This window comes from Myotis lucifugus, unplaced genomic scaffold, assembly GCF_000147115.1.
Source record: "Myotis lucifugus unplaced genomic scaffold, Myoluc2.0 scaffold_132, whole genome shotgun sequence".
NCBI classification, from domain to species: domain Eukaryota; kingdom Metazoa; phylum Chordata; class Mammalia; order Chiroptera; family Vespertilionidae; genus Myotis; species Myotis lucifugus.
The window spans coordinates 3487349-3500521 of NW_005871180.1; the positions used below are offsets into that span (position 1 = coordinate 3487349).

The 13173-nt window shown below is 41.7% G+C and overlaps 1 pseudogene; it reads left to right on the forward strand.

Moving 5' to 3' along the window:
• Nucleotides 1-613: 613 nt before the first annotated feature.
• Nucleotides 614-1326, forward strand: LOC102429310 (annotated as a pseudogene).
• Nucleotides 1327-13173: the final 11847 nt, after the last annotated feature.

The following is a 13173-nucleotide window of genomic DNA, read 5'->3' on the forward strand; positions in this document are numbered from 1 at the left end:
GCTAGTCCAATCTCCATACTTCCAATTCCTAGCACAGTGCCTGGAACTTAGCACCCAATAAATTCTTTTATAAATTTAATAAACTGGAAGCTGACTTCAAAGGAAATTGTATTTGTCTCTAACTACTTAAAACTAATTAGCAGCTAAAAATTGAAAGCCTAAAGGAGAACAGGAACAAAGGCATGTCCTAAAGAGTCACATGCACATCTCTCTGTGTATGTGCCTGTCTTGCTTCACCTATTCTCAACGTGGATGAAAATTGGGGAATGCTTTCTGTTCAATTTTATATTTTATGATACTGAGAAGCAAAGGCAGAAAGATATTTGGGGTACAGAAGAGGCCAGTGGAGGAATAAAGTAAAGGATGTAAGATAGAAAAGAGAATGGAATGAACAAGAAGGTGGCTTTACTAAGTGAAGATATGAATATTGAAATGTACCACAGTAAAGCCATGTTTTATTTAAAAGACATGTGAGGGCCCCACCACTTCCAGTCCCGCTGCCAGGAGTGGGTGCGGTTGTGAGGGCCTGCCCCTAGTCGCTGCCTGCCGGGCATGGTGTTGGGTGCCAGGCCCGCCTCGCCTTCTCCAGGTGCCCAGGGAAAAGGTAACAGTAATGACGATGCTGGCGAGCACACTGAAGCTGGATGATGGTCTCAAAGGTCCGGACGTCAGCCACAGCCTCTGACTCCACTCGGAGGGTGTCTGTGAGGCACAGACTGCTCGTTCAAAAGGCTGCAGAACTTGAAGCTAAGGTACCTTGTACATGCAAAGTGCATGTTCCTGACCCAAACAAGCTTCATTGCTTTCAGCTAACTGTAACCCAGATGAGGGTTGCTACCAGGGTGGAAAATTTCCGTTTGAAACAGAAGTTCCTGATGCAGACAACGTGGTGCCGCCCAAAGTGAGATGCTTGACCAGGATCTGGCACCCCGACATCACAGAGAAGGGCATGATCTGTCTGAGTGCACTGGTACTGAGAGAGCATTCCATCCCCGGCACTGGCTGGGCTTCCACGAGGACATAAAGGGTGTTGTTTGGGGATTAAACTCTTCGTTTACGGATCTTCTGAACTCCGATGACCCACTGAATATCGAGGCTGCAGAGCATCACCTGAGGGACAAGGAGGACTTCCGGGACAAAGTGGAAGGCTACATTAAGGGTACGTCGGGTGTTTGGGGGGGGGGCGCCTGCAGCGCGGATTCTGAGGGTCTTCTCCAGCTCTCCAGGGGGCCTCTGTCCCAGTCCTCGCGTCCCGCAGACCCACTGGCTCTTCTGGGTCCTGTGACATGTCCTGCGGAGAAACCTCTTCGCGACTGCCCGTTGTAGACAGAGTCCCACATAAATACAGCAAGAAAGTGCGTTGTCTGCTTACCTTAACATGTTTACTTTGTGAACCTGTACTGTGTAGGCTGAGGAAATGCTTGAGAAGTAATGAACTCAGAATCGGAGCTTGCTTCTTACCTTTCCCCAGATCACTTCCCTGCACAGCAATGCCGATGACCTGCCAGGAGCTGGCAGGTGGGCGTCCCGAGCCCACTGCAAACTGATTGGATGCCAGTCTCTTATCTCCTCCCACGAATGCGGGCCCTGCCTCAGTGTCTGAGGCTTCCCGGAATGCAGTCATTGACTGTAGATCTCTTATTTGCGTATTTTATTTAATGTAAGTATATTTTGGAAGATTTGTAATTTGTACAATTTAATGCTTTAGTTATTTTTTTTCTATTCTCCTTTAGTTTGTATTTTCATTGTATAGAGTAGACAGAAAGGTGTTGGGTCATGCAATTATTCAAGATAAATACACAGAAAATATGGGAAAAAAAGAGAGAGAGATGTGAGTCTGGAAAAGGGGCCACAGAAAATCCAGCAGTCATTACCCAGTTAACCCAGCAAACCTAAATCAGGTTATCCATGCCTACCAAGGTCAGTGGCCATGAAGAAGAGAGCAGCAATAGCTGTTAATACCAAATGGTTGAAAAGATTTAAAATTTCTTCTAACTTGATTAATTAAATCAGAGACCTCTGCATATACTAGTATTTCCAGTTCCACTGAATTTCATAGTTGAGCTTTGAAAACTGTTTTTAACTTTGGTAACATCATTATTAGCTAATCAAACCTGCTTCCTCCCAAGAGCCATAGCAATAAGAATAATCCTAAATTTTCACTAAATGGAATCTTGGCACAACAAAGGAAATCCTCTGCTGAGTTAAACCATAGGCCAAGGACAAAACAACCAAAATAAGTTCTGTGAACACTTGGAAAAATATATCTTAAAGAATAAAGCACAATATGTCGGTATCCTATTACCTAATACTAGAGGCCCAGCGCACGATTAAATCATGCGCATGTAGGGTCCCCTAGGTCTAGCCTGCCATCAGGGCCATGTCCGCCGCCCCGCATCGCCTCACATGCTCCGTGGACACTGCCAGCGCCCTGCAATGCTCCCAGCTCACGCCCTTTCCCCGCAGGCCATCTCCCCCCGCTGCAGGCTGCATGTGCCCCCGCTCCTCCCCCCACAACAGGAGCACCTCTGCTTGCCACCTGGGGACCCAAGCCATGCTCACCACTTGCCCGGCGCCCATCCCCCGTGCCCTCTTCACACGCAGTCCCACCTGCCCACTACCCGCCTTGCTGTTTCCTCTTTACTGCACAGCCCCCGGACCAGCCCCAGGCGAGCACTGCCTCACTGCGTGAGCAACGAGTCCCAGCCCACAAGAGGTGCTCCATGCACCTCCTGGTGACTGGTTGTTTGGTTGTGACACCGTTATGGCATCACAGCCACAGGCCTTTCATGATATGGAAGACTAGAGGCCTGGTGCATGAATTCATGCACGGGTGGAGTCCCTTGGGGTTGCCTGCAGAGATTGGCTTGTGCCCCCAGCCTTGCAGCCCCAGCTTGCGCCCCAGCCTCGCAGCCCTGCAGCCCCACCTGGCACCCTGCCTTGGTCTGGCACTGCCCCCTCACCTGCTCCACCATCCCACTTCCGGAGTGATCAGTCAGGACCAGGCACCCCTCCCGGCTCCCTCAGATCATGGGAGCTGGGCAGCAGGGGGGCTGCCGCCACTGGTTGCCATCTGCAGGGCAATCGGCAGGGTGATTGGGCCGCCTGCTCACCAGCTCCACCATCCTGCCTCGGCTTATCAGGGCCGGCAGCACCTCCACTGCCACCTGCTGCCAGAGCCGCGTCACCAAAGCCCGCCATGGTCCACGCCACCCCCTGGTGGTCAGCACACGTCATAGCAAGCAGTCAAACTCCAGGTCTCCTGGTCGAACTCCTGGTGAATGACAGCCCCAGGGGACAATTTGCATATTAGGCTTTTATTATATAGGATCATTGTCATTTCGATTTTTACAGTGGATGAGACTCTTTTAAAGATTCATTGTGTTAAGGATATTTTCTTTGTACATTTACTGCCCAATCTGAACTTTGGAATTTTAACATAATAGAAATCATATCCATGAAATTTTGCGATTTGACTGAGAACAGAGATGAGGTTTCCACATTTACTCCACTTGAATCTTCGCATGTTATGCCTGGTGATGCTCACTTTTACTTCTTCAATCCTTTCTTACCAATTCCTATTTCCAGTGTGTTTTCTACTTAAAATCTGTTATTTGATTATAATTTAAATTGATATGTAATTTTTGAGAAATGTATAATTAACTTTAGGATAGCATCATAATTTATTAAATTATTTATATTTTCAATTTACTCTGTTAATACCTTCTCCTATGTATTATGTGTCATTATTTTTCTTGCAGGTTTGTCTGGACCCTCTGTAGACTGGCAATGTCCTTAACTAGCCAGCCAGCATTTCACAACCTTTTCTAGCTAGAAACTTAACTGCGGAAAGCTGAAATGCTTGAGATAAATTTTTGCAACAGTGACTATTTCATTTCAGAGTCCAAGCTGCTCAATACTCCACAGAAATAGTGATGAAATGCTTCAGCTGTAGAAACCCAAGGCAAATCTCTTAACCTTTTAAAAATGCAATCACTGTCCTTCCTTTTGATAAGAAGTTCTAGAAAGCAGGAAACAACTTTTACTCTTTATATATAAAACCTATTGAAACAAACAAAAAAAGAGGTTTTTGTTTACTCAAAGATATTTCTCTATATTTGGTTGATCATATTTGGTTTATTTGTGGTCCTGAAAAAGTGTGGTCTAATTTTGTGCATTCAAGATGGGGACAGCACGCTGAATGACCCAGGCAGCGTTAAAAGCAGTTTTATAGTAAAAATATGGACATTTTCAGAGCATAAAAATGTAGAATTTTCAATAGCTCTCTCTTAATATCTTAGAGTAGACCCAAGCCTTATGATTGATGGGTTAAGTAATAGTTGCTTAACTGCTATGCAAAGTGTAGTCCTCAGACTACCAGTGTCAGCATATCCTGGGAGTTTGTCAGAAATATAGAATCTTGAAGCCCACACCAGAGCTACTGAATGATAATTGACTTTTCCCCACCATCTTCAGGTTGTTTGTATGCACATACATTTTCAGAAGCACTGGCTTAATCAACTTCCTGACTCAAATGATGAAAATTCAGGCCCTGGGCAGTGTTCCTAAGTTGTTAGAACATAGGCCCATGCATTGAAGGGTTTTGGGTTTGATTCCTAGTCAAGGGCATGTACCTGGATTGCAGTTTTCAATCCCCAGTCCCAGTCAGGGCACATTTGGGAGACAACCAATCCATGTGTCCCTCTCACATCAATGTTTCTCTCTCTCTCTCTCTCTCTCTCTCTCCCTCCCTTACACTCTCTCTAAAAATCAATGGAAAAAATATCCTCGGGTGAGGGTTAACAACAACAAAAAATGATGAAAATTTAGACAAATCAAATCGTGGGTTTTGTTTAGCATTAAAAATAGGCAGTTTAAAGAATAATGAAAGTCACAATATTTTAATGAAGTCAAACCAGTTTATCTGAACCCATTTGTAGAAGAAAATAGGAAGGTTTGGTTTATGTAAGAAGCATTCTCAGAAGTAAGTGCAATTTAAGACATATGTTGGTCTACCCAATTTCTGATGTCAGGCAGAGGTGCTCAATACCAGACATCTGTCCACTTAAAATAAACCCGGGGGTGTAGATTTTAAAATAATGCATTTCATCAAGATTTTGGTCAGCTCCTGATGCAGCCTAAACTAGGCCCACAGCTTCCTTACAGAACTCTCCAGAGGGCATAGCGTTTACATGTCAGTGACTGTATGTGGCAGGTACGAGGGAAATGGAGCTGCTTTCCTGTGTCACAGGGCTCCTAACCTTTGGGCATTTGGCCTGTGAGCAGACACTGCTGTTGTGTGATCCAGGTGTTAAGCTATGGTGGTGCTTTCTGATAAAGCACTTCAACTAAAGCCTATTTAGCATTTTTCACTGAGGCATTATTTCCAGGAGAAGTTGAAAGTGGCACCTAGAGAAGAGACATTTATTTTACTTTAAAAATCTTGTTTTCACCAGAGCAAAGAATGAGCCCTGATCCTAGTTACATAATTGGCAGGGCCTAGTGCATCTGTTCCTGGGCAGATAAAGGGCAGTAGTTTCTGAATTGAGTCAGCCATTATTTTATCGCTAAATTACTGGAGTCGGCTGTTTATTCTTGTAACTCCAGCCGGAACATTTTAGGATTAAAGGTGACTTCCTAATAAGTAAGGAATTATCTTCATTTTACTGATCTAATTTGTTTATTGTCCTGATGAAATCCTGGCTTATTTCTCCTGTTTTAGATGCAGTTATAAATTTCATGAAATCAGGCAACTCCTGATCCAAACTACGTATGAACTGATATGTTTTTGCCAAAGACAACAATCACTACAAATTAGCCTATTTTTACTGAGACCACATTTCTTCAACTTGGATCCAGTTGAAATTTTGGAAAAAAGAAAGACTTAGAAATAGTGAGATCTACCATCTGATTCATTTCACATGCAAATAAAGTTATGAAAGAATTATATAATTACCAGGATAATGATACCTTAATAATAAATATAAATTATAAGATGTATGTAATGTATTTTCCAAACAAAGAGAAACTCTTGAAAAATTGACTTCCTTTTCTAGCAACTTTAAGAATGTGAGAATTATACGTACATATCTTCAGAATCTGGATGGCTTTGTTATTGGGGAAGTTGAGGTTTCCCTTCCTCACTGAGTGCCGGGGCTGAAGTCTTTACAATAGCTCCAGAAAAAGTATTTTCTGAGACTCACATGGGAGGACGAGTGATTTTTATTTGCATGGGATTACATCTCTGTGTTTCTAAAGTCCTATTTCCTTTGATCCAGTCCTGGAAGAAGTGTGTGTGGGGGGGGGGGGGGAGAGGGGGGCAGTCAGGAAGCAGAAGAGTGAGAGCCCCATAAGCTAGGAGTCAATCAAGAGCAAATTTCTTTGTTTAGGGGATTAAATATCTCAAATTTCCATGCACTTGCAGTGTCACACCCATTCTGTGCAATAATCTGATTCCAGGTGTGACTGACAGACAAGAACCCTCTTGACATCACCCCAACTTTATTGGGCATGTGTCTCTCTTTCCTCTGTTCCCTTCCTGTTATTGATAACTAGGTGAATTACAATAGTATCAGTTTCTCCTCATTGTTTCTCTAAAATGCCTAGGTTTCTTTATTTCTTCTCTTAGAGTTCATGATTAAGGAGAAAATAGTTTAATAGCTTTCTGTCATGGTGCTAGGATCTCTCAGGGAGAAAGCAGACCTTGACCTTTAAGAGTCTACATTCTGCTTAATTTCTCATTAGACTGCACTGAAGTCTCACCTCTGGAGCTTGCCTTAAAGGTAAGAGCATAGAATCAGAGGAAGGAATCCGGCTTGTTGTCCATATTCAGCTTGACACTCTAAAATATGGGTGCCAGGAAATGCATTTCTGGAAGATACCTGTTTGACTACATGGGCAACCACTATAAGTAAGGAAAATCTCATCATCTACTAATTGTCCTCTTACATTATGAACTGGTTAATTTTTTAGTTTTTTTTGGATTGCTTATTTTCCTCTTCAAGTTTAGACTCTAGAACACTAGTTCACATTGCCCTATAAAAAGTGATATCCCTAATATTAATCTTCAACTTTCCTAACTAAAAATTGAAAAATTTTCTCCTTGCTCTAGTATCCCAGGATTTGATGAACTGTTTCTCTCCTTTATCTTCACCTTTTACATTTTTTAACCCCCCCCAAAAAAAAAATAAAAAGTAGCCTTACTCAATCTTTACCTTTCCAACTATGGTTCTAATTTTTTTCAAGTGTCTTCATCAACATGCCCTCCACAAGTCTCATCATTTTACTTGTCTTCGCTGCACCTTTCCAGGTCATGATATTTTATTCATCACAAATATATCTGTTAAATTTTCATTAATGAGCAGGAAAAAGAGGGAGAGCATAGTGTGTAATAAGCTTCATGGTAAATTTAGATCAGTGTTTAGGATGTGTAGTAACTTTAAACATTTTATTGTTTTTCAGTATTCTGACACATGTTCAATTCTCTTTTAATTTAGTGATGTTTTCACATTATTTTATACTATTATTTCTATGACTCGGTATCTCAGAGGTTACTCAGATAAATTGTTGACACTGAAGATAACATTTGCTAAAAGCTAAACAATTATTTCTGATCATTCATTAGTGTGGTTTTCTGATTTTCCACATGAGAGTTTTAAAGCATATTTCAATAAAAATGCTTTAACAGTCATACCAAAGAATTCTTCACATCTTTCATAAAAAGTGAATCTAGAAGTTTTTTTTCTGGTGCTTTTAGTAGTGAGATATTTATTATCTTATAAAGTTGATGTTTTCAATAAAATGGTCCTTGTGAGACTGTAGTATTCTATAAATCCTCTGATTTCATAATTTTAAACACCTAATTCCAGAAATAATTATGATTATTCCAAGATTCATATGACTAAGTTAGGAGATATTTTCTGGCTTATTCCCAAATAGTCATTCTATTATTTTCTTATACCATTGTCTTTTTTCCTTAAGCATGTGCACCTAATATAATAATTTGGTGTGGGAAAAACATACTTAGTCACTTATCATAGGTATATGTAATGGAGCATAATTGATCAATTAAAATCTATTCTTATGGATGTATTTGCATTTAATTATTAGTTCATTAGCTTTTTTAATGCTCTCTTAGAATGTATTAGTCATTTTTGGAATTGTTGTTTTTATAATAAAGTATGAACTCATCTGCAGTTTTTCTTTCTGGAAGAATTTATTGGTGTATGTAAACTTGGTGATTTCCTCTTATACATTTTCCAATACTTAAAATATATATTAAAATAAGACTGATTTTAGATCTAATTCATTAAAGAATTTTATTATTTATATTTATTTCTTGCAAAAATGTGACCCTTTATGCCCTACAAATTTTATATTACTTTTTGTGCTTCCTTTCTCATTGGGTTGAGAATTTGGGGGAGTATGCCTTACTTTGTATTTCCCATAGTTCTTACTAAGCACAAATATTCATTGAATTCAATGTCATCCTATATAATAAAAGACTAATATGTAAATCATTTGAATGGTGTAATGACCAGTCGGTGGGGGGTGGGGCTGGCGAAAAGGCAGTGCCAGGCCAGACAAGGTGGGTGCCAGCGGGCAGAGGGAGGGGATAGTGATCGGGGGGGGGAGCGGGAGTGACTGGCAGAGGTGGAGGGGTGATGATGGGGGGTGGGGCTGGCTGCTCACTGGCTGGTTTCATCCTCCAATTGGCTTGCCGGTCACCTCTACAGAGGGAGGCCTAAGCCGTCAGTTGGACATCCCCAGAGGGCTCCTAGACTGTGAGAGGGCACAGGCTGGGCTGAGGGATCCCCCCAAGTGCATGAATTTTCGTGCACTGGGCCTCTAGTCTATATATATAAAAGCCTAAGTGACCTTTATGACTGAATGACTGGAATGACCAGAATGACTAGTCTCTATGATGTGCACTGACCACCAGGTGGCAGACGCTTAACACAGGAGCTGCCCTCTGGTGGTCAGTGCACTCCCACAGCCAACTTCCCCCAGCCAGCCAACCTCTCGCGGTCCTACCTCCTGGCCAGTAGGCCCTGATTGCTTGTTTGGGGCCGGGCCCCGGGCTGGGACAGGGAACTGAGGGTGGGTGGCAGTGGATGTGCCCCTTTCCCAGGGTGGCCGAGAGCCGGCTCCCTCCTTGGGACCAGTGGCCAACCTCCCATGCCCTGGCCCTGATCAGCCTACTGCCCACCTGCCATGGTGGCGGCGCTGCAGCCAGGGAAGGAGGAGGGGGGAAGGCAGAGAACTGTGTGGTGGTGGGGCGCTGATGATGATAGCATCGGCATCTGGCGTCCGTTCCTTCCACGCCTGGCCCGGCAACCATTGACTCCTCTCCCAATCCTGTTGGGGCCTTTGGGCCCCAATCAGCCTGGCCTGGATTGGTTCTGATTGCCAGCCAGGCCTAGCGACCCCACCCATGCATGAATTTCGTGCACCGGGTCTCTAGTATTTTTATAATGGTAAAACAGTTTGCTCCTATTTCCAGTTCCATGGTGATTTAATTAAAACATATAGCCTTGGTGTAAAACTTTCTCCAAGACATTTTGAAAGTTTAAACAAGCCATATACTCTGTGTCTGTTTTTCTATGTTAATATTTAGCACCTCACAGAAGTCTATTCGATTAGTCAGGCATGATTTATGCTTAGGGAAACTACATTAACCTTCCCAAATAGATTATGTTTGAAAAAATGTTCCATGTTCCTGCTCTTTATTTTATATATATGCAATTCATTCTAACCAATTTTTATTGATGTTGGGAACTGGGAGGCCTATATTGGGATGCCTTTCCATAGAGCATTTACAAGTGTAAGGTATTCATAATGTATGTGCTGCCGAATGCAACATGCATCTGGGCACAATTCTCCCCTTTGAATTGTCATTCTATCGACCAAAGTAAACTGAACACAATAGTCAAAAGGTAGGAAAAACCCAGGTGTCCATCACAGATGAATGAAAAAACAAATGTGGCATATATATATAGATATATAGATATATAGATATATAGATATATAGATATATAGATATATAGATATATAGATATAATTTTATCTATGAAAAAGTGTGGGGGTGAGGGGGAGAGATCAACCAAAGGACTTGTATGCATGCATATAAGCATAAACGATGGATGTGGACAACAGGAGGTGAGGGTGAGGGCAGGATTGGGGGGATGAGGGGACATTGGGGGGATAAGGACACATTTTTAATATCTTAATCAATAAAGGGAGAAAAAAAGAATTCATGTGTTTCCCTAACTGGTTTGGCTCAGTGAGTAGAGCGTTGGCCTGCGGACTGAAGGGTCCCTGGTTCAATTCCAGTCAAGGACATGTACCTTGGTTGCAGGCACGTCCCCAGTAGGGGGTGTGCAGGAGGCAGCTGATCAATGTTTCTCTCTCATTGATGTTTCTGGCTCACTGTTCCTCTCTGTAAAAAAAAAATCAATTATATATATATATATATATATATATATATATATATAGAGAGAGAGAGAGAGAGAGAGAGAGAGAGAGAAGTGAAATCTTAGCATATTCTACAAAATGGATGGACCTGGAAAACATTATGCTAAGTGAAATATGCCACACACAAAAGGGAAAATATTGCATGATTCCACTTATATGAAATATATAGAGTAGGTGAATTCATAGAGATAGAAAATAGATGAGAAGCTATCAGGGGCTTATAGGAAGAGCGAATGGGGAGTTGGTGCTTAGTGGTTATAGAGTTTCTGTTAAGGGTGATGCAAGGATTTTAAAATAGTGGTGATGGTTGCACAACATAGTGAACATAATTAATGCCACTGGACTGTAAATTTTAAATTAGTCAAAATGGCAAATTATGTTTTATATATCTTACCATAATTTAAAGAAATTAATAATTTAATATAATAAAAACAATGATTGTACACTTTAACTGGGAAAATTGTACGGTATATGAGTAATATCTCAAAAAGCTGCTTTAAAAAGTCAATGAGTGGAGGGTTGAAGCATATACCCCTTCAGTGCCTTTGTTATCCTTTCCTTGGAAGAAAATATAGACATAATAATAACTCTAAAGTGACAAGAAAAGTTTCTACTCTCACCATAAAAGAAACCCAGGAGTCTAGGCTGATTCTGGGAAATGTGTGGAAATCAACACACAAATGGTATTCTATAATGTGCAATCATCATTAATGTACTTTAAAAGTTTCAAAATAAGGTTTCTATTGGAAAGTCTTATTAAATACATTCTGTCTCACTCCCTCTCTTGGCAGAGCTAGTCATATTTCCAGAATGTCTTTAGGTGCCTGCGATGGATCATTTTGTTCCCCCACTGCCCCCCCCCCACTTCCCTACGCTCCCCCCTCCACCTAGGAACTTTGCAAACTGAAGAGAATTGCTTTGTAGTCTGAAGGGCTCCCTGAGTCTGTGAGCTGCCTGGCTTTGCCAAGATTGCCAGCCTGCCAAATATCAGCTGCCAAAAGACTAGCCCAGGCTTCCTCGTATAATGAAAGTACAAAAAAGGCCATGTGCTTAGAGGACTTGCCCAATTTTGTCTGCTTCATAGAGAAAATAAATCTCTGAAGAAGTCCAAGAGAGAGCTACCATCTGGTCAGACTCCTGGCTTTCTCAATATGGCTCCCACCGCCTATCGCCAAGTGTCAGGAGGGCTTCCTGTGTTGGACGGAGGCGGGCTGCGGAGTGCAGGGCCAATATGCTAAAATCAGATGGGAGCCTAATGAGGTGGGACTTGGCAGATTGATTTCAACCTGCAGTCTCATCATTGCTTCTGGCACATTCACAGAAGGGTCAACATTTCAGCAATAAAAATTGGAGCAATTTAATAGCTGGCTCCGTAGTTGCTGACTATCTGTTAATTTTTTGAAGAAACCACAACATATCCAACTCAAAACTTACCCAACTGCTACAACACTGTGCATCCCAGATGACTTGAAGGCAACACTGCTGGAAAAAGCTTCAGAACTGTTTTCACAGTGCTGACACTTTGCAGCGATTTGGCCCAATTTCTGCACACTTTGATATTCAGTCCTAAAAGCCAAAACCAATGTTTCTTTTGCTATGAGAGTTCACATCTTACAAGAACCCTTCTTTCACAGTAGATCATAGTATGAAACCTGTGCACTTATTATGTAGTTACATTGACCTTGGTGATCTGCTTGGCTTAAACATTAATCATGTTTATTCATAGAAACTTTTCCTTTAATATCTGAAGATGGTAATAAATAATAAGGTCAACATTTTTTTTTAAAATATATTTTATTGATTTTTTACAGAGAGGAAGGGAGAGAGATAGAGAGTTAGAAACATCGATGAGAGAGAAACATCGACCAGCTGCCTCCTGCACATCTCCTATTGGGGATGTGCCCGCAACCCAGGTACATGCCCTTGACCGGAATCGAAATCATGTTTTTTCATAGAAACTTTGCTTTTAATATCTGAAGATGGTAATAAATAATAAGGTCAACATTTTGATCTATATGTTCATATTTCAGATTTTTAGCAAGATTAGAAGTCATTGGTAGGTGTGAAGATTTTGAATCAGAAAGATCAGTACCAATTTGAGACTGTGAGAGAATTGAATTATTTTTATAATTTTATTTTTAATTTATTATTAGTAAAGGTTGTACATTAATATTTTTCTTCTTTAACCGAATACTCTCTTCTATAAATTCTCCAGTCTAGTGAAACATCTGTATGCAGTTGTCCTCTGAACCAAACTCTTCAGCACAAACTGAGCCTCAAGATCACATCATATGCAAGCTTGTTTCTCCTAGCTGTGTTGTGCTGTTGTCACTTCAACTCAATGTATCCAGTTTTCCTCAGGCATGCACTCTCTCCATTCTCTCTCTCTCTTCCTCTCTCTCTCTCTCTCTCTCTCTCTCTCTCTCTCTCTCTCTCCCTCTCTCTCTCTCTCTTTCTCTCTCTCTCTCTCTTACATACACACACACACACACACACACACACACACACACACACACACAGATCCCTACTGTTCTTCACAACCCTTCACACTCGGAACCCCCTAAGGGATTCCCCTCTCCTTCATCTCTCTATCTAGTCAGGCATCAGGTCCTATTGGTCATGCCCCTGTCCCTTCCTTTCCCCTGAAGGGATGCAGAAAATGCCACCCCACAACATCCTGCTTTGGCATAGATTATTTCT